Genomic DNA, 21425 nt, shown 5'->3' on the forward strand with positions numbered 1-21425 from the left:
TTCACAGAATTTTCAGGACTGTGTTTTGGCCCTGCAGCCTTGGGAAATGCTGACCTAAATGGTGTTAAGTTTTTGCTCTTATACTACAAGGGAAAATGTTATCCAGAAGTAAACTATCAGTTAACCAAATTAATAATTTTACCTACCACTTTGAACAGAACGCTGCAGCTAAACTACATACACTTTTTTCAGATTACTTCCTTAAAACAGAATCCGATAACCTGCTAAATTGAAAGACCCTGGAAACGTAGTACCTGTCACAAAGAATGTGTCAGAGTAACAGCTACTAATAGAGAACAGTTTGTCCCAAGATTTTTGAACTGCCTTACAAAACTACTCATCGGCAAAGCATGCAGTATCTATTAATGTCTAAAGATCCTTATATAGGCAATAAAAAAGAAAAAAAGAAAAAAAATGTGATTACGAGTAAGATCACAGGGCATAGGAAGAATCCGAGAGCAAGAACACTCATATTAATTTGAGGGATGTTGTTGTGTTGCAGCAATACTTTCAAAATTTTTGATATCGAGGCACGGCAATACAAGGGTGATGTTTGAAAAAAAACCTAGGATCTCCAAATGTAAAGAAACAGAAAATAAGGCGCTTCAGTATGAGTGGTGGTTTATATCTTGGGGATTTGAGAGGAAACTCTGGGAGAATTTGCTATGCAGCAGCCAGTTAAGAGTGGCTCCTGCTGAAGAGCCAATTTCAGTGCTGCTAGCTAGGCTCAGGCATGCCCTCGTCGGAGCGGGTGTCCAGGTAGGTCTGGCGGGCTGCCCGCAGCTTTGAAGAAAACCTGAGGAGATTGCTGTTAGTACAGTCTTAATCTCAACTATGAGCTGGGGGCCAGAAATCCTACCTTTTGTGCCAAGGTTTTAATATCAGGCCAACATTGTGGCCAAGGTCTTTGAAGTTAGTTGCAGGGTGAGGTCACGTTCATGTACCCATTGTACAAATCGCTCAGGCGTACATGTGATGGCAGCATTTGGGAGGGCTGGGAACCAAAATCGAGATGTTGCCCAGCCAGGGTAGCAGGTTGAGAGGGCACAAAATCCCTAGGGTTTGGCTGGTTAGAATCATCTTATTCCCTCATTACCAAGTAAATGTTAATGAAATGTCTGTGATGACCAGCTTCTGGTGATGTTGTAGGAAAATCCTGTACTGGAGAAACTCTGAAAAGCTCTGGAGCGCCCCATTTATTACAGGCAGGTAAGTACTGAGGGTGAGTTAGTCTTACAACTGACAGCTGCAGCCTTCTGCTATGGGATCTTGTGTCCCCGGTCTATGCGTATTTCCATCCTGTTTCAAGTCTTTCTCCTATATATGGCATTCTTTCAGTGGCAGTGGTAAACATCTTTTGTCTATGGGAGATATACACATCTTTTAGTTAATCATACACCTTTTCAATCCAGTCTTGGGGATAAGAGCCAAGATCTTGAGATGCCTGATGACTGAGTATTGTTTTGTGTGCTGAGCTTGGAGAATTAGGCAATAAGCATCACATATGCAGAATGTATGTATTCGTGTATGTTAATCAGGTTCATGCTGTTAAACATATGACTATGGAATATCTGGTCTTCCCATTTAGTTTTTGTCTTCCTCAGGGAAAGGAATCCATTTTAAAAAACATGGATATCAAAGATACAGTTCATGTTTTCACTGTTGCTCAGGCTGCATGAAAAATCACCATTGACTTGTTCCTCTGCAATTCATTTTTTTGCACTCTTCACTTCCCCACAGCCTGTGAGTTTTCCCATCAGTCTGATCTTTCCCCATCAGTTTGTAGTTTAAGAGATCAGTTGTGCTATAGCTGCATAAAAAAAGAACGTCACAATTGTGTCCAGAGCAAATTATACCAAGAGATCTGTTGCTGATCTGTATTAAAAAAGTCAAAGCTCTTCCACAGCTCTTTGCTTTGGCATTGTGCATGGCACTGTCCTTGAGCACTGCATGAGGACCATGCAGACGCCGTATAGGCAATGCATGGGCTCTTGGGTTTGTTAGGAGCACTCTGCCAGACAGGTCACAGGAATTGTGCAGCTGAGAATTCAAACCGGTTAGACATATGTTTTTAAGGGAAATTGGAAATGAGCAGGTCAGTGAAAACAGACACAGCATTATGTATAAAAATCTGCAGCTTTATTAAACTTAATTTCACAAGACAATAGGTCCTTATGGTGATCTTAATAGAGGAGAACCTTCTCTCCTATTAACTTTTCCTGCTTCTCCTGTTCTTCGTACTGCAATAGCCCCAAGTATTCTTGCTGTCCAAACCCAAGCAAGCCTCATCACCAGGCCTCACAGGTCATAAGAAGGCCTCATCAGCTAGTGTAACCCTTAAATCTAAAGAGCTCACCATATAAAATCATAGCACCAAGTGATCTCTTGAGCTGGTCTGCTGGCACAACTGTCCCAGGGTCACAGCTCAAGGACACAAACATCCTTGGGGATACATGAGGTTACTGGGCACGCTGCAAGCACTAGGAAGAGCATTGTCTGACAGCCTCAGGGCCATCATGCAACTGAAAGACATACCTGAAGTCACACCTGAGTCAGAGCAGGCTGGCTTTCGTACTGCTCTACAGATTCTCATTTCTAAAAATGCCTTTCCTAGGGCAAAGTTGCAGCCTGGTATACACAGGTATTCACATAGTCAAAGGCAAATGTTCCTAGCTTTCAAAAAATCACTGTATGTGTGAAGTGAGCCAGTCTCGTGTAGCTACCTGATATCTTAATACCAAAGCTACCAGAGATGTACTCCTGAGAGAATCAGAGGCATTATTTTAGCTAAGTTAGGCACAAACATCCACCCAGAGTTCATAATTCTATTAAATCTTTATTCCGCTTCCTTGTCTATGGGACCAGGCATGTTTGTGATGCCCTACGCCGTACTGTGGTCTGCTTGTATTCCTCACTGTGTTAATTATTCTCCTGAGTATGTTATTTCCATTAGAGAGAGTTTATACTTTTGCTTGTTTAGCTTTAACCAGAAACTTTGGCTCTTTCTGCTTGAAGTCCCCAGCCATGCACTTTTACTGTTTTTCCTCAGACCAAAACATAATCTTGTAAACCTTACTACTTTCTACAGCAACAAAAACATGTTGTATTTTCCAGTAAAATGTTTCAGGTGCCAAACACAACCCAACTGGCAGTCTGAAGAAACTGTCTCCCAAAAAGGTTGGTGAATATGTGCAAACATGAGCTGTTTTCCTAAAGGCACTTGCCAAAGCCCTTCTGACACATCAAGCTTAGAAAAATATTTGGCATCAGTCCCTTCTTCCAGAGTTTCTCCATTTGTAGACAGTGGAAAATGGCCTCTTTTCATCTATTCAGATATTCTGGGTCAGTGCATAAGGAAAGCCTTCTGTTTTTAGTTCAGCAAGGGCCGGCAAACACACCCACTCTTTTAGGTCTTTTACTTATGATACAATTCTCAGTATAGTCGGATCATCTAGGTCTCCTAGTTTCTCCCTTGAGATGAGAGGAGATTTGCTACGGCAGGAGCCATAGCTCTTTCAGTTTCTTTCTTAGCCCTGCTGGGAGCGTGGTCCCTTGCACCTCCAATCTCTCAGTCCTCCTGTGACCAGGAACTTACGGCATTCCATAATGCTTCGAGATATATTACTGTTGATCACATACCTCTGCGTGAAAATGATATGCCACATACCATGAATGAGTACGAACTCTTGAGGGAGACAAACATGGAGATATCGTAGGATATAAGCATAATTTTCCAGAGATTGTAATGAATAACAAGTTTATCATTGCAAGACTCATACCCTGACAAAATCTCTTGAAATTACAGTTCCTTCCAGCATGCCTCTTCTGGTCATGACCCCTCCAGTGATAGAGAGGACCTGCTTTAGCCCAGATATGTTTTTCTGCTCACTTTGAGGCAGAGTTCCAAGAGATTTTTGATGTCCTGTCTAGTTTGCGTAACACCCTCTCCCTTAGGAATAGATCAGATGTTATTTTGATGAAGGAGCTGATACCAGGGAAGACAGTAATCGAGGCTGGGAGAGTGGAAATGGAAAAGGTTGCAGGCTTTGTTTACAAGTCACCCAGGTACTGAGGAGAATATTCACACACAAATGCAGACCATCTACCAATAAGGTACCATGAGTGCACACACACACACACGGACACACACACACACACGGACACACGCACACACACACTCTGCTGTAGCTAGCCATGTAAGAAAAGATCCCAGACATGTAATACATTTGTCATTACTGGGACTTACCTGTTGGCCTGGGTTTTTAGGGACAGCTCTGCCCCCTTCCCCCAGATTTGCAGAAAAAATGTGTGCCCAGAAGTAAATATGGGCTTGTCAGATTCATAGGGAAAGGTTCAGAGCCTGAGGATGAGTATTTCTCAAAGCCAAGCAGATGTGAAGACTCATGGAGATGAGGGATAAAATGAACTAAGGCTACTATTTTGTGCCACTAAGTTATTCCAGTAGCCTGGCTGTGTTCTTGGATGTCTCAGTTCCTTCTCATCTGGTTTGCAGTTCTTCCTGTGGACTTCCTGTTAAATTTCATCAATTACCTATTATACACTACATCATGCTGAATGTGCTTTTGCTGTATTGCAAAGTGTAAACGTATTAAGCATAGTACAAATTCTGAAGCAGGTTATGGTATGTCCACAGCAAGCTAACACATAGGTTAACAGATCAACCCAGGTCCATCTGAAGCCTTTGTCAAACATGGTTTTCAAGCATGCCTGCCACCCAGTTCTGGACTACAAGAGTTTCAATTGTCTTGGTCTCTGTTACAAGCCTTGGGCACTGCATATGGACTCTCAGATTAGACTGAGACTAGATAAAGCCCAAGTATTTCTGACGTTTCACTAGGTTTGTCTCTTGCTGCTCACTTTTAAGTTGTGACAAAGGTTATGATGAGAAACCCCTTTGGTTTATTTTTTGCTGCAACCAAGGTACAACATCAGTAATCTTCTATTCTAAAATCTTATTGCAAAGCAACACCTAACTAGCAGCTCATCACTTTTATTCTCATAATTTCTCTGTCTGGGCAGAACCCGATGACCAAGAAATTAAAAATAAATTTAATTTAGCCTAAATTCCAAAGAACAAGTCCTAAACAAGCCATTTATAACTCAGACTACTTTATATTCGTTGTAAGTCATATATGGTCATATACTGAGGACAATTTACTCCATTGCTTAAACATCAATTCGTTTATATTTACAGCACTTGAATATTAACAACATCAGTAGGGTCAAGTGACCCTGCAAATATTTCATCAACATCCTTGATGTCAGAACAGTCCAGCTGCTATATAAATGGTCACACACCCTGAGGCTTTACTGCACCATTAACCAATTAACAAAACCAAGTGCCTTTTCCTGTATGGAAGGTAAATCTTCGTACCTACCAGCTTGGTCTGTCACACTAACTAATAAAGCTCCTCTATCAAGTAGGTCTCTCAAGGATCCAGTTCTCTTCTATTTCTGTTGCTGTAATTGCCCAGAGCCCTCAAATGTTCAGCTTCAGACTAGGCAGAGGCCAGGTCTCCTAGCATACGCTGTGTTCCTCCATCAGAGGGAGTTAGTATGCACACAGGTAGGTAGCAGCAGGCTGTAATGTAGGCGAATCCTGGATGTCAGCTTGTCCCATGAACATCGTTTCTGGATGACAGCAGAAATAATCACTCAGAGTTATTCCTGTGTGCTCCAATTGATAATAAATATATACAAGGTGTATTTTTCTACCATCTGTGACTAGCAATGAAATGCAAAGTGTCTTATTAAAGGGTCTTTTCATAGCTGTGTGGGACCACAAGAGATGGCGAGATGTAGTCCTCCCCTCCTTCTGGTTTGCACCTGCCCATCATTCCTGGCAGCTGTTTGTGTAATTTGTTCCTAAAGATCTGCAAGGATGGGAATTGCATAGACTCCTTTGGTAACCTGTGCCAGGGCTAAACTACCCCTTGAGAAACTGCCTGCTCTGAGACAGGTTTGGCTCTTTAATTTGTTCACTCTCCAGACATAGCAGGACCGTGGTGACTCATCTTAAAGCATGCAGATAACATGTGCTTTAGAGGCAACAGCATTTTTGGATGAACAATCTGTAAAACTGATGTTTCTTCCTTTTTCAATTAAACCATTTGGCAAAAATAGATAATAATTTATTATTCCTGTTCAAAAAATGCTCAGGAGCTCTGTGGGAACCAGTCCCGGCCAGCCCCAGGAGACAAGCTGGTCATGAACGACTTGCAGTTCTCCACAGGCCAACTTATTTTCTATGGCGCTGCAACCGTCCTTCCTTGTGCGCGGGCTCCCGCGCGCACACTGCAGCCAGGCCGTGGGCTTCGTCCCTCCCCGAGGGCTCCCTTGCGCTCGGCTGGCCCCAGGGCCAGGCGCCCGCCAGCTGAATTTACCTGCCGGTCTGCCCGGCTTCCCTGAGCGGTGCATGGACTTGGTAAGTATGGCCAGGACAGTCCCCCTAAGCAAAATAATTTCTTGTGTTTCATAAAAGATAAAACAGAGCATAAGAGAAAAAGCATCAAAAAGAAAAAAACAGTTCTATGTGCCTGCCATTTTTTGTAGTAACAGACAGCAACGGGCTGTTTCACACAGCTCAGTTGGAGGCTGTGTTTCTCATCTGTTTCCCATAGTAGTTCCCTGTCAACTACCAGATCCCTAAAAAGAAAGTCACTTTTGTCCCTTTGTTTCAATTTCAGGGGCCTTTGTTATAGGCCAAGTGTGGAAATGTGCATTTTTGGCTTGTAAGTGGAGACCCAAACCAGAAACTGTTTCCAGAAATTAAATCACCGCAACTAAAGGATGTCTGAAAATTTTTTTATATGATTTTTATACATGGATTGTTATGTGACTGTATTTTAAAATAGTCCCAGTGGGCAAAAATTCACTCAGATACTTTGTCACAACTGGCTAAAGAAAAAATTAAGTTTCTGCAAACTGCTATTTTCCCTGGAGACTTCTGTCTGGTGGTGGCAGCTAAATAAGTAATAGGCAAAACAAGTGCGTCAAAGAGGCTTGTCTGGGGCTGCTCTCCACAAGCCATGTGGAATACAGCAGGGCTTGGGAAATCTGTGTCAGCCCAGCTCAGAATGAGCAGGATAAAACTATGGGCCGTTCAACGCAGCAGAAACCTCCCTGAGTGCAAGCGCACTGCAAAACATCTCCTGGAGAACTTGCACAGAAATTAGGAGAAGGGAGAGAGCCGTGGAAAGGGAATAGTTTTTCTTCAGGCTCTCCTGGTGCGTCAGGAGGGTGCTGAAGGCTCCTGGGAGGCACTGGGCAGTGCATGGCCGGCCCCAGGGCCAGGACTTCCTTAAGTCGCTCTCGGGGCGGCGTGTCACCGGAGGTGCCAGCTTTGGGGTGAAATGTCCGTCCAAGCAGCTTCACGTCAGAGCAGCATGGGGTGATGGGCAGACCTGCATGCTGGGGACGGGACACCGTGGCCGGCGGCATATCCTGCGGCAGGCGGCTCTGCCCCCGTGGGCTCTCGCCTAGCACTCAGTGGCAGTGGAGGGAGAAGGGGGGAACCTGGCATGGCTCTGGGCACTGTTTCGTCTTGCACTACCGCCCGTGGCTATTGCACATGTTCAACAGCGGCACTGGAAGGAGCTGAGCTGAGCAGCACCCCGCGGGAGGCAACCAGGTGCAGGGAGCCGGTGGTGTCTTTTCTCTCTAGACTCCGAGCACTGAAGGGCCTTTTGTAAAGTAAGAGCCATTTCCATTTCTCTGGAGACCAGGGGGCTTTATATTATTTGTGGGGAGAGAGACCTCTAAGAACATGTATGGCGGTGTCAGTTTGTTCATTTGTTTTTCCCAGAGCAGTTTCAATTCCTGTTGCTACCCGCTCCATTTAGGCTTTGGTCTGTGGCATTGGTACAGTTCCACTCCAGCCAAGTTTTCATCAAATATCAGATGAGTGATGTTTTAACTTAATGGACATGTTTGAAATCCTAGAAGTAATTTTTCTCCCTATATTTTGAATTGACATTGCCATGCACATGTGTATATTGCTTTTCCTGTTTCTTCATGCATATCCCCATGATATGCTATGATAGCACATTCTGGTAAAAGACTGGAATAATAAAACCACTTTTTTTTCCTTAGAAGGAGCCACAGTCCATTAGGAAAGAAGTTGAGAGCTTATTCTTTACTATAGCTGGTCCTTTTAGGCATTTATCTAATAATATCATCAGTTCTTGGATTACCTTCCCTTCAGTTAAGCTACATGCTTGCTTTTCTGAATTTAAAGCTTGCTCGGTGAACACGGTCGCTGGTAAGAATTCATCAGTCTGCAAGCTTGTTAAAGGTGCGATGCTATCGTCAGTTCAGCGCCGGGATCTTTCACCTACTGCAGTACTGCACACACACAAAAAAAAAAAAAAAAAAAAAAGGAAAAAAAAAGCAGAGCAGCAGGGGAAGGGCGGCTGTTACAGGGGATAACAACACCGAACAGCTTCCTGATTCTCAAACAAGTGGGAATTCCTTCTGATAACACAGGATTACAGTGGATTTGCAACCAGGACATTGGGTTTTGCTAAGCCGGTGTATCAAAGCTTTTTTTCCCCATTGTCTGGGGCTGAGTGAGGTTTGCCGGCTCCATTTCAGATGAGAGGCTGGAAGTCGGTGCAGGACATCATTGCCTGCCAAATCCTATAGAGTGACGGCAGCCCTGAGGCATGAGGCTAACTGAAGGGGCACCTATGCATGCTCTGGTGATCTCTATGTAGCGGGGCGCGGAGGGGGCTCTGCGGGGGGAGCAAGGCACGAGGCGCTGGGAGACAGGGCGCGTGTGTGCAGGGGCTGCTCTGAGCACCCGGCAGCGCACACTGCTGGGCTTGGGGATGCACCAAGACCTTGAGACCTGAAGTCAGGTGCACACTGTTTGTATTTGTGCAGCACAGTACCTCTGTCCTGATCCACAATCACCCGGATGGGAGATGGGGCTAGAGAGCACCGATTCTTCCACCTATGCGCCTAGGATTTGTGGTGAGGTCTTACATCATCACCTCTGTGCAAGAAGCTCTCTGTGCCCTTCTATCCTCTTTTGTCCATTACAGAACAGGCCTTTAAATCCCGTTGCTTAACTCTGCAAAGTTAAACAGAATTAAGTTAAAATACAACATGATATTATCACTAAGTTGTGCCTCTAATTTCTGAGCTGCAGGCTGTGGCGGGCTGTGGCTTTTCTTTCGTCTGAAGGCTTAGGCTAAATAGTCAGTGTGTGTCCAGGGGAGCAAGGACCTATAGGTCAGCGCCACTGATGTTAAGTCACTTTGTCTCTATATAGACGAGTAACTAAGCTTCACACAGGCAGAAAAGACTTGAAACAGTGAATAAAAGGCAACTGCACATTTGTAAAGCCCATTGCCTAAAAGACAGTCCATTTCTCTCCCCTTTAAATGTAAGAACGGCTCTAGTGAGTCAGACCAGAGATCTGCTTGCCCCAGTGGGTTGTGCACAACGTGGGCTAATAGCAGAGTCCTGATCAAAAATCGTGGGCACCAGAGAAGCATACAGTCTCGTTTCTCTCAGCATACCCTTCTAGCTTCTGGAAATCTGCAGCTAGTGGTCTTCTTGAGCCAGAGTTTGTATCCACATCTTCACTCTGAATAGCCTTCGATGCATTTTTGCAGGGCTCAAGCCATATCCAAAGCCAGTTCATAGAGCTGTTTATGCTTCTGAGGCCAGAATATGAAAAAGCTGTAGAAAGACAAATGACCAGTCCACCAAGAGCTGCTACTTAGCAACTCACTGTTGTGGAGATGAGTTTCACTTCATCGGTGTTAATCTTGACTCCTAAGAAATGCTAGAGGAGAACTGGGCCTTTTTAGCATACTGTACGTTTAACAGGCAATGCCTATGCACACAGCAAAAAAAATCAGATTTAGTGTATGCTCTTTCTTCATCAGAAGCTATTAGCCTCCACTTCTTAAACATATAATTTTTTTCAGAAACTAAATTAAACTCAAAAGCTCCTGAAGACTCCATAGGAAGTCTGTAATAAATACAAAGTGAGGATGAGGTGCACTTTGCACCACTTCCTAAATGACAGCTTTCTAGTACTTCTCCCAACAAAGGATTTAATGAAAGCAAAAATGTGCAAAGGAAACAACACTTTCCAGGCTACTGGGAATGCACCTACAAGAATTCTTACAGGAAGCATATCTCCTTAGTGGATTTACCTTTCTAAAGGGAGCATCTCTAAGCAATTTTGGTGGAATAGTCAAATAATTCTGTTAGGTGAAATACAAGAAGCAGCCACATTTTACATTCCTTAATGATGCAAACTTTCCTTTTGCTGCCATGTTATACATAATTCTGCATGCACTCAGAAAAATAAAGCAAAACAGATAAATCTACATGCACCCAAAAGCCCTCCACACTCTGATAAGGATCTTTCCAGGCCATATACTCTTGCTGCAGGTTATTCTTAGGGCACTGCTTGTTCAAGGTTATTATCACAGTACAAGGGCTCACTGTGCTTGTACCCTTGCCAAAGTCCCAGAGATCTCCTTTTAAATCAGATTGCATGATTGCGTTAAAGATCCTCAGACTATACATTAGCATAAGCATTGTTCAGGTTTGAAATACCGTTTGATCCTTTATAGAAAGTCAGAAATTTCAGAAGAATGTAATGCTATTCTAATGATATAGACTCACTATTTTTGTAAATCAACATAAAAAATTGGCGGCATCCTCACTTTGGTAATCCTTTCTCAGAAAAGCTAAGCTTCTTAATAAATCTCAGTAGCAGTGGATGGAAAGCCACCAACTGCAACAGTGTTTATTGGCCTTTCCAAGGTGTTAGATTTAATTAGACTTTCATTAGTACATTTGTACATGAATTAGTCAAGTCACCTTTTTTCCACGTTTGCACTGATGAGGTTCTAAGCTTTTTTCAGCATTGACCAGTTCTTCACTTTAAGGGATATGTTCGTGCTTCAGGCTGCAGCATGTTGTGGAAATACCTGTGCTGGCTCAGATACTGAGACCAAGTTAATTGCAGTGGCCTGGAGATCAGCAGAGGGTAAGTTATGTCTTGGCACATGCCATGTCTTGGCAGGCTGATCTGCAGTGCAACTGTGGCCAGCATTTGAGCATGCTCACTTAAAGCCACCTTAGCTATTTCTGCACTGTGCTACACTTGTACTATGGTCACACACATTGGAGGTTTAGTAATGCTTGATCCTTTGCTCAGATGCTCGCTCCATAAGCCCATCGAGTGAGCATCCTGCACCAAAGGAAATATTAGTGGGATCTTCATTATACACTTCTCTCTTTTCTTCCAAGCTTCCACCAGTGTCACACCAAAAGTGGCTGAAGTCAGGTTTACCGCCCAGGAGGTTGCCCGTTTTTTCCAGCTATATTCTTAGAGCAAGGCAGCTAGAGGAATACTATGACCACAATACTTAGGATATCTTTGTCCATCTGGTTTTAGTCATACGCACATGTATCATTCAACAGAAGGAGGAGTAACGAGTGGGAATCAGAAAATACCTGAGGTTACACCAAGCTGATAGATATGCCAACATTTAGTTGCATTCCTACATTCACTATGAACACCTATCTATGGAATTCTTGTGGTGCCGTTTCAAAACGCTTTTTTTCCTGGGTAGTACTGTCCAAAATTGTGAGAATACTTTTCCATATTTAAAAATACTGGCTATAGCCATATGCCCATGTACTCAAATACATACAAATTAGTATTTCCACAATGGTTTATTTAATTCTAGTCTAGTTATACAAACACATGGTGTAGTAAAAGCTACCTAAATTCCTAAAGTAATGAAAATAAAATGTTTCTGTTAAATTATTTCTACTGTCAACACAGAACTATGGTGCTTTGACACAAATTTTCATGCTACATAAAATTTTTATGTGTGCATGTTGGGGGGGTGCACATATATGTAAAAAAATATTCATTAATGCATATAGCAATCAAAATAGTCATGCAAAAGTCCATTTGACATCTCTTTCCCCAGAAGACCACATTCTGAAAAGTGCTGAGATGCAAGTTTGAAAATCCTCAGAAATTTCTGGCACCACAAAGTGTCACAAGTCAACCATGTGAATGCGGACACACAGTGTAGATCCCTGGGAGCCACTCAGCTTCCCTAGATGCTCTTCACACAGCATGAAACACTGATTTAGATTTTTGTAAATTTTTTCTTGCAGGCTTTCACTGGTGAAACAATTAAATCTGTTGATATCTGGAACATCATTTTTCAGATGGGACATTAGGAAAAATTTCCTCACCAGAAGGATATTGTATCTTTGGAACAGGTTACCCAGAGAGGTGGTGAAATCTGCATCCTTGAAAATTTTCAAGACCTGGCTAGACAAAGTCATGGCTCTCCTGAAATAGGGCTTTGAGCAGGAGGCCAGACTGGCTGACCTCTGGACATCTCTTCCAGCTCACATTTCTATGAATCTGTGATCCCAGTCAGCACCTAGTTGTGCCATTCACAAGTCAAACTGTAGATTCAGACTTTCTGTAGTCATTTTTGCACTGAAATGGATTTTCATGCAGAGGTGGCAAATATTCTTCTCCTTAGTGCTTTAAAGATTTTTTGTAAGAACTGTGACTTACCTTTCCTTCTAAACTGGCACTAAGAATTGCTTCATCTGTCCAGTCCTGCAAGTTAATCCTTTTCCCCTTATCAGGACAGCACTCCATATGGGACGCTTTGACTAAAACTTTAATACCAAAGGAGATAAAGCTTTTACAACAACTGTCACCCAGCCTGGTCCTAGATATAATTATTTCTGCGTGCCATTTCTTGAAGAAGGATGACTTCTCATAGGGATCCACCCATTTCCTTGTTGTGTTTTAATACTTCAGATTTTCTTTAATGCAAACAATCCCATTGTTTTATATGACCACCTTAGAGCCTAGGAAAGCATAATGTTTCCTTTTTGCTGCCACTCTTCATTCTAGGACATAATCCCTTCCCTTCCACCTGGTATTTTGTATTGTCTTATGCAACATACTCTGCTTATGTCAATGTTTATATACTGTCACTTTTAGTATTTCATATATTTTAAGACCACGCCTCAGCAGTGTAATAAATTAGTTTGTTCTTCTGTATTACAAAGAGCACACAACTTTACCCAGGATTTCCTGGTGAAATCCCTCTGACATGTAGTTGACTTACAGTGTACACTGTAAGGAAGCAATTCAGTCTTGCTTTCAGTCCTTCAGGTGGCAGTGCATGTGCCAGTTGTTTGGAAGGCTAACCCAAGAGTTACCTACCCTCACAGGTGATAACTTGCAGCTCACTTCTTACCTGAATTTTTTTAGTTTCAGCTTTCAGGCTTTGGATCATGCAATTGTCTCACCAGCATCTGATGTAATCTTCTTGCGCGGGGCTTAAAACCAATTAGAATTATGACACCATTTAGTAGATTTTACTCCCTGAATCTCTTATTGTAACAATAGTCAGTTTTTCACCATATGACTTTAAAGTGAGCCTTTCCAAGGCTCTCATTTGTATTGATGCAGGTCTGCAGAAGAATAGTTAAATGACATTATTTCTATCGACTGCTCTTCTAAGAAGCAGTAGAACAAAACTATTGAAAAAATATATATATTCTACACAGCTGTAACTTCAGCAGGGACTTCAGGGTACAGTCTTCAGAACAGACAATCAGCTTAGTTCCTTTTCTGCTACCACATTAAGCAAGGTTAATTGTAGTCATTAGCTATTGACATTCCCTTTTAGACTGAAAACTCTTCACAGCAGTGAGTACGACTCTTGTTTATCTATGCAATCACTTTCTACACTTCCAGCTGCTACAAGATAAATAATAACAAGTATGGTTTGCAGAGCAGGATCTTCAGAAAAATTCAGAAAACTATTATTGATTATTGTAAATTGGTAAAAGTATGCAATAATAGTAAGGGTGGAGAAAACACTTCAGACTGATAAACAGATTTTTCATTCTCCACTTGCTCAACCAGTTCAAAGCAGGGGGATCTTTCGGGGGTAATATTTCTTAACGCCTGAACAAAAATGTATGCTAACATAATTAAAAAAATGCAAACATAATTCCTGATGTGATTCTGATGAGATTTCCAAATATTACGAAGGTGAGGCCTACCATGGGGTTGTCTAGCACACCTGAGAGCTTGTCAGCTGCACCGCAGATTCACCCCCAGATTTCTAATACTAACCTTGGGTCTGCTGAGAGGGCCTCATTCAGTTATTCGCCTACCACCCAGGCCAAGGAGCAGGCCAAAACCAAGGCTACAGCAGTGGAACCCTTGAAGACTCCACAAGTCACCACCAGCATGTAGGCTGTAAGGGATTACCCATGTCATGATAAATAATGTCCATCTGAGTGGGTAATGACAGATCCACACGTGGAGGTGATACCTAGGAAGGAATTAACGTGGTGGGGGGTGAGGATTTACACATGAGTTTTTAGACAGTCCCAGCATTGTATCCCTAAAAACTGATGAAATAATGAAAGTTTGATGTAATGCTTCTGATTAGTTTGTTCATTCGTTAAGTGTGCTGTCATTCGATATCCCGACGGGGAGGTTTTTGGAGGGGAGGGGTTGAGCCCTGTGAAACCTCAAAGTACTTTCTTTCCATTGTGGGCAGCTCAGTTAAGCTTTTATTAAACTCAGCTTTTTCTAATTCACCTCCAGACATTTGCTTTTGCTCCAAACACAGTATTAGCTGTAGATGTTTGTCTGCGTTTGTGGTGTGGGTTGTTTCATTGCTTGCTGTTGTCTGAATTACCCTTTTCTACTACCAGGTAGTAATTAAATATTTGATTCTTCTTAGGCTATAAAATACTTTGCTAATTATCAGACTAATGCTCTTGAATACAGGACTTCATTGAGGTTTACTGGTGCAAACTTACATGCATTTAGATACATTGGAAGCAGCAGATGTTCTTATTATAACTTTTTTTTACCTACAGTGATGCGTAAACTCTATAAATTTTCTGGTATTGAAGTGAATTTGCTACAAATATTTCTCAATCCACCAGAATGTGCATCCCTTTTTCTGGAAAAAAGCCTTTTTCAAGCCAGTTGTTCAAAATGTATCAAGTGATGAGATGCAGATAGCAAACTGAGCATTTGTTTGAGTTCCTGCTTATTACAGCAGCGTTCTGGAAAGTGTTGTACTTAGGCCTTTAATAAACTCCCTCTAGAGATCAATTACCATGATTTGTCTAGTTACTATGGATAACAGGTTTTTGGAGGTTGTTGTTGTTGGAATGTTTTGTTAAACTGAGAGAGGTTTGAATGCTTTTATTCAGTCAGAATAAAAAGAGAACAGGAAGCAGAGCATGGTATCTCTAAGGAAAAATAATAATTGAAACAGCCTAAGCACAAGAACTCTGCAGTATTACCAGGTCTTGTAGGACAGTGTTGTCTGTGTGTTTTAGGCTTGTTCACAGGTAGCGCAGAATGTAGGTCAGCGGGAGGAGACGTGTAGGAAGGAGGATAAGCACCGATAAGTTAATACTCTTGACAAAGTTTTCTCACTATAAGGTTTCAGTATAATCAAAACCAGTCTAGCATTTGAGGAAAAGCACCATGAAATGGAGTAATGGAATTAGCTTTTATGTTTTTCCAGGAACCTAAACCACATTTCCTGTCACAACTGTATATTATTAATACAAGGCATCTGTTAAATAGGAGCTGCCCTAAAATGTGCACAAATATCATACGTCTGGTTCAAATCATTTATTTTTTTGACATTTGCAGTAAAAAACTAAAGCAAGATGTTGTCTTATCCCATCAGAAAAAAAGAATATGATTTGGAATACAGCAAGTTTTCAACATGGTCTCTCAGACAGATAATATAATTCTGTTAGTTTAGCAGCCAGGGCTGTTACTGCTGCATTTTTATGTGTTGCTTCCCTTTCATTTTGTATTCTGTGGCTGCAACAATTAGTTTCCAGTCACAACGGGAAATGAGCAGCTATCTCGAAACTTGCTCCCTTTCCAAACTCTTCCCCCCTGGAACTGCAAGTAGAAAGTTATTTTCTGGTTTTAGGGTTTTTCTTGAGACAAAAGTAATCTTCGCCCAAGTCATGACCAGCCCCTTTGGGCAAAGAATCCAAACAAACAGGATCATCTCAGAAAGACAGTGTCAGGAGAATAAATTTCCCTGAGGAATAATGCCCTATCCTTTCCACATTAATACCCAGTCTGAAAAAAATCTACTATTGCGTTTCACTATAGATTATTTCAACATATAACAAGGATGACAGAGGCTTCTTTGGGAGCCAGATAAGTCTGGCAGTCTGGCATTGATTCCAGGACTGTGAATCAGGAAAACGAGACTCAGAAATTCCTTTGTAGTTTCCCCAGTCTTTTCCCAAATGCCTGCGTGGAAGGGCCCTGGACAGTATAACAGGTATCTGTCTCTGTATCTGTACGCTTGCTTTTGTCATGTTAGCCTCATCAATATGATGAACGGGGGCGGAGTGTGTCTGAAATTGTGCTTGATTACACCAGATGACTTACCAGAGGCCTCTAAGAGCAGCATAAACTCTTGCCAAGTACAGTTCTGAGCTGAGATAACACGAGGACTCTAACGTAGAGATTAGTCCCCTTGCATAGCTGGCCAGCTGGTTTTTTTCCAGCCCCTGAACAATTCCTTTTTATGCTGATACTGATACTGCCTTCTTTCTCTCATGGCCATTACGCCAGTTATGCTTGACCACTTTAATTAGCCGTGGTCCTCACTCTAGCTCTGTTCCCTAATGGTTCCACCCGTTTTCTCAGACTGCACCCTGAGAAAATCCCCTCAGCACTTTTTAAAGGATTTGCTCTTAATGAAAAACTAAAGACATACTGAAACTAACAGTATGACAAACATATCTTATGTTTTTTCATTAATATAACCACATCTTTTCTCATCTTTAGCCTGTTGTGATCCCTTGGCTCTGTTATGCCTTAATTTAGCAATTCTGAGATTACAGAACAAAACTCTTAGCTAGTTCATATCTTTAGTGCTATGCAGAATAAATAGATTGGCTGAGGATCTGAAATCATGTGTTCAAAAAACCTTTTCAAAGACTACTCATTTGACACTTCACATATGGAAAAGTAACCTGTCTATCTAGCTATACAGCTGGCCTGCGCTCTGAACAGCATTGCTATAAAACAATGACAATATCCAGAACAGGTCTACACAACTTAAAAGTGAAATGATGATTTTTCTAACCCACTTCTTGGAAGCATATCTGGGGATCTGAAAGCCAAGCTGGCTGTTCTAAGGTTTGCACATCAACAAGTATAAAGATTTTGTAATTGGAATTCATTAATAATTTCCTTGGCTGGTGAACCAAAACCAAACCCTGTTCACCCAGTTCAGATCGTGAAAAGAGAAAATATTGTTTGGAATTTGCTCTCCAATGGGACTAATTATTCTTTATATTTCACCCATCACATTATAATCCTCTTCAGAGAAAAGAAAGAATAAATGTTCTCATTAAATTCTGAAACATGCATTTTTTTCTGACAAGTTGTTCTTCCTTTGAAGAAGCTAATATCTGATGATGGAAATTGTAAAGAATAAATAAAAAAGCTTTGTAGAGAAAGACTTACTTAAAATGACATTGTCAAAGAGCTTTTCATAATAATTAAAAAAAAACCCTCAGTGTTTGTGATGCAAACACCATTGAAACTGCAATCTGCTTACTCACCTGGTGGTATTTTTCATGTTCTTACTTAACAAAATGCAGAGTGTGTTCATTATTGTAAGGCTGCCTATGAGAGCTGGGCTGGTAGCATTGACTCTTCAAAGGCAGAAGTCTCAGCTGAGCAAATCAGTCTTATTCAGCAAACCACTCAAGCATGCACTTCAGTTCTGTTAATTTCAATGATTTTTTTCTGACCTGGAGCCTAAATGATCCCTAGTAGCTACACAAGGCTTTGCTCTCATTCTTTGCAGCAGGACCAGGTGTTTTGGCAACAGTTTGTGTATTGGGGCAAAACTGGATGGGAATGTTCTGCTTGGTAGCTATGTGCACACAGTTCCCATTTCCCTCTGAGAGCAGTATGTGCTGATATCCATGCGAGAACTGCCCGCTTTGTTAACAGGAGTTACCTCTTAGACAGGTCACAGAGCAGTTTAACATCTTAAAAATTAAATTGTTCCAGTATTACAACAGTTAAAGATGTGAACTCCTTTAACAAGGTAGACATGATCAAGTGAGGCTTATGTGAACCATAATTAACCAGGACTTTTTCTCTCAAATAATAATTTGATCCTTCCTGGAAGCCCATCACGTAAGTGTGCCTGATCGAACACACCTCTTTGCTGTTCAGGTGAAACATGGTTAAGAAATACCTGTCCAAATGAAGAAAAGCAGCTCCAGGCTTAGCAGACCTATTATATTATAAGAAAATGTATGATTTGCACCTGAATGATATTCCTACCTTGGAAAAATTTCTGTTAGGTGAGAGGTAATTCATCTGAAGTAGCAAATGGCTATGTACTTCTCCAGGCCTGCTTGGCTGTCAAAGTGCTAATAAAGAGCAAAAAATGTGCCTGAGAATATCACATCCAACTTCAAGGGTGCTTGTAGACTTACAGCAATTGTGTTGGGACAGCTGTAAGACTAAATGGAGCTTGCATCCAGTTTGACCAAAGTCCCCTATGCAACGTGTCAATGGCTTAAATATGCTTCCTTGCCTGGCTACGACTGATTTCTGGTGCCCATTGGGCTGCAGTACTTTTCAGTAGCAGATTCTACCTCTGGACTCGAAGTCTGTCTCCACGGCCATGGGTACCAGGTCTAGATCCATGGACTACCACTGTGTCTGTCTCTGTTCATAAATTTATAGTACTATTTTGTTCATTAAAGCTGGAACCATTGCTTTTCCTCTTGATCCAAACCCTGATTTACACTCAGTCTAATTTTCTAATTCAGCTACAATCTAGTGTAAGGAAGGTGTTAGAGCCTATGCCACTTTGAGTGTCTCTGATTCAGGCACTTGAATAGCTATGTGGCTGATTTGTGCTGTCAGCCAACTCATAAAACAATGGTAAGAAAAGAACTGCATTGCCCTGGGAAAGTGGCATTATCCCGTCCTACTTTTTAAAACTACACTGCACCTATTCTGTGAAAAATATGCTGCAGGCCATACTAATGAAATGTCTATCCACAGCTAAGTCCACATGATTTTTTTTTTTAAACACATAAGTTCAGACATGGTTTTCAAGCATGATGAACAGAGAACAATGTCCTGTTTGTGTGGGTGTGTGTACTGTCAAGCAGGCGAGTTTAAGTGACTGCAGGTTTTTGAATGAGAATCAAAAAAGGTCATTTGGAAATGCCCAACTTTTGCTCCTGCACAGTTTGTGACCAAACATCTGGGATTCACAGAGGACGGCAGAAAAAGGTGTTAGTAGTAAACAAGATTTTGTTAGTTTCTTCCACAGAAACAGCAATACCAAGAATAAAATTGGTAACAGAGCAGAAAATGATCAAATTTTTTACTGTGTGCACTTAAGCTACTTTTAACAATTACACTTTTCTTTCTTTGTGTTTTTTTTCCACTCAGAGCTTCAAAAAATTGACTAGTCTTCTAATGAAAAAGAAAAGGAGCTGACGTTATACAGTAGTGGAAAACAAACCAATTTGTTGAAAATTACTGTTGAAAAGTATTCTTCGCTAATAGGTCACATTTATTCTCTGAAACACTGTGCAAATTTTTAAATTCTTCTGAGGCTGTGGTGAATGTTTTTCATCTTTACAATAATGTTTTGAGGAATCACAGCTAGCAAGCCTCTCAGAAAGGGAACATAAGTACCCTCCCGAAGCAGTTTTTACCATAAAATCATACTTCTCTACCTATTTTCTCTCCTTTTCAGAAAATACCAAAAAAAATTACTTGCTTTCAAACTATAATGACTTACCAATTTCTTCATTTATGTCCTTCAAGAAGGTATATATCTAACTTCCAATTGTTTCATCTGCTTCTTTTCTGTTGATTCCCCTAGTCTTAGAAAATGGACACAAATGAGAATTGCTATTGATGTGAAGAATACTGATGACTTATTTTAACATATTTATTCTCTGTAAACATTCATTAGTTAAAAAGGAATGCTTTTCTCAAAGCACTCCCCAGCACATTTTAAAAATCCAATTATCCAAGTAGACTACTCCAAGAAGAGACATCGCCCAACCATTAATAACCCAGTAGCTGAAGGCTTGTTGGCTTTCTCACCAGAGCCATTCTCACAGCCTCTCTCAGTTCAGGAAAGCAAATGTGCCTTGCAGCATGCCCTGAAGGATAATGAATTTGGATGATTATTGGCAATAGTTAGTATTTAGATGGGAAGCATGAAATATCGTTCTGAGCACAAGACAGAACATCTGAAACTCCCAGGCCCAGCTCTGACTATGATTCTCTCCGAGGCTGAGTAAATGACTTGATCTCTTCACCTCAGTTTCTCTGTCTGTAAAGTGGTGATAACATTGCTCTGTTTTGTCAAGTAATTTGACAGGCTGTTGTAAAATTAATGTTTGGAAAACACTTTGAAGATAAAAAAGTACATTTTAAGTGTGAGATCTAATACAAACAACTCCTAAGGACAGTGTTCTGCACTGTATTATAAAGTAATCAGGACAGATTAAATGCTGAAGTCATACCACAGGACCTACAACTGTGTCTTTAGAGCAATACACAATAGCATTTCCTCAGAAGAAGCTATAGAAAGTGCAAACCAAAAATGCTCCCCACTGTTTCCTTGTGGTAAAAATGTTGCAACATAAATGGTAAAGAGATATACTGCTAATAGTATTTTACTCCAAATGTCCTCAGAGTGTTTCAGCAGAAAACAAACTGACAACTCTATTGGATAGCAACACTGGGCACAAGCTGCCTTTGAGTGTAGCTCCCTGGCAGTCCTGTAGCTCAACTGTCCTTTTTTTGTGTTGCAAAGTAGCCATAGATCAGGTAGCTGTAAGTCTGGAGGAGAACAAAGCAGGCCATCTGAGCATCAGAAAGTAGCATTAGAAGGCAGCATTTTCTCAGAGACCAAACTTTAAAATAAAAAGTAATTCCAAACACAAGTGGAATAGTAGGGCTTTATTTTTTTGCCTTGTCTGTGTATGGGCTGCCACTTCTCAATCCTGAGGCTAGTTGAGCTAGGTCTGTTGTCTCATACTTCCACTAGAAACTACTATCTGAAGAAAAGGTAACAGCTGTGAACAGCTTGGTGGATGATTGGCTACTTCCAAAGAAGGACTGGCATCTAAAACAGGATTTGGCTACACCACAGGTTCCTAATTGAACACTGCAACTTAAAACCACTCAGTGCCAGTGCCATTTCCCTCTCTAACATTTCCACGATTGACCCAAACTGTCTTTAGGCACCTGGATCTCTGCTCTAGCTCACATGCAGACTTCCTGCGCCCTGGGGAGCACCATGAAGGCT

General features: G+C 41.4%; 1 long non-coding RNA gene across 2 annotated transcripts in view; it reads right to left on the reverse strand.

Annotated features, from left to right (window-relative positions):
* Positions 1-2181: 2181 nt before the first annotated feature.
* Positions 2182-21425, reverse strand: part of LOC135327931 (uncharacterized) — a 29541-nt gene continuing 10297 nt past the window's right edge. The window contains exons 2-3 of one of the 2 annotated variants that reach the window (XR_010388561.1): positions 19902-19986; positions 2182-13377 (exon numbers count right to left, since the gene is read on the reverse strand). This is a non-coding gene — a long non-coding RNA (uncharacterized LOC135327931). Of the gene's footprint in view, positions 19987-21425 lie in introns of both variants that reach the window. The other variant, XR_010388562.1, reaches the window with a different exon arrangement.

The sequence above is a fragment of the Dromaius novaehollandiae genome, chromosome 3, assembly GCF_036370855.1.
Source record: "Dromaius novaehollandiae isolate bDroNov1 chromosome 3, bDroNov1.hap1, whole genome shotgun sequence".
In the NCBI taxonomy this organism is placed as follows: Eukaryota; Metazoa; Chordata; class Aves; order Casuariiformes; family Dromaiidae; genus Dromaius; species Dromaius novaehollandiae.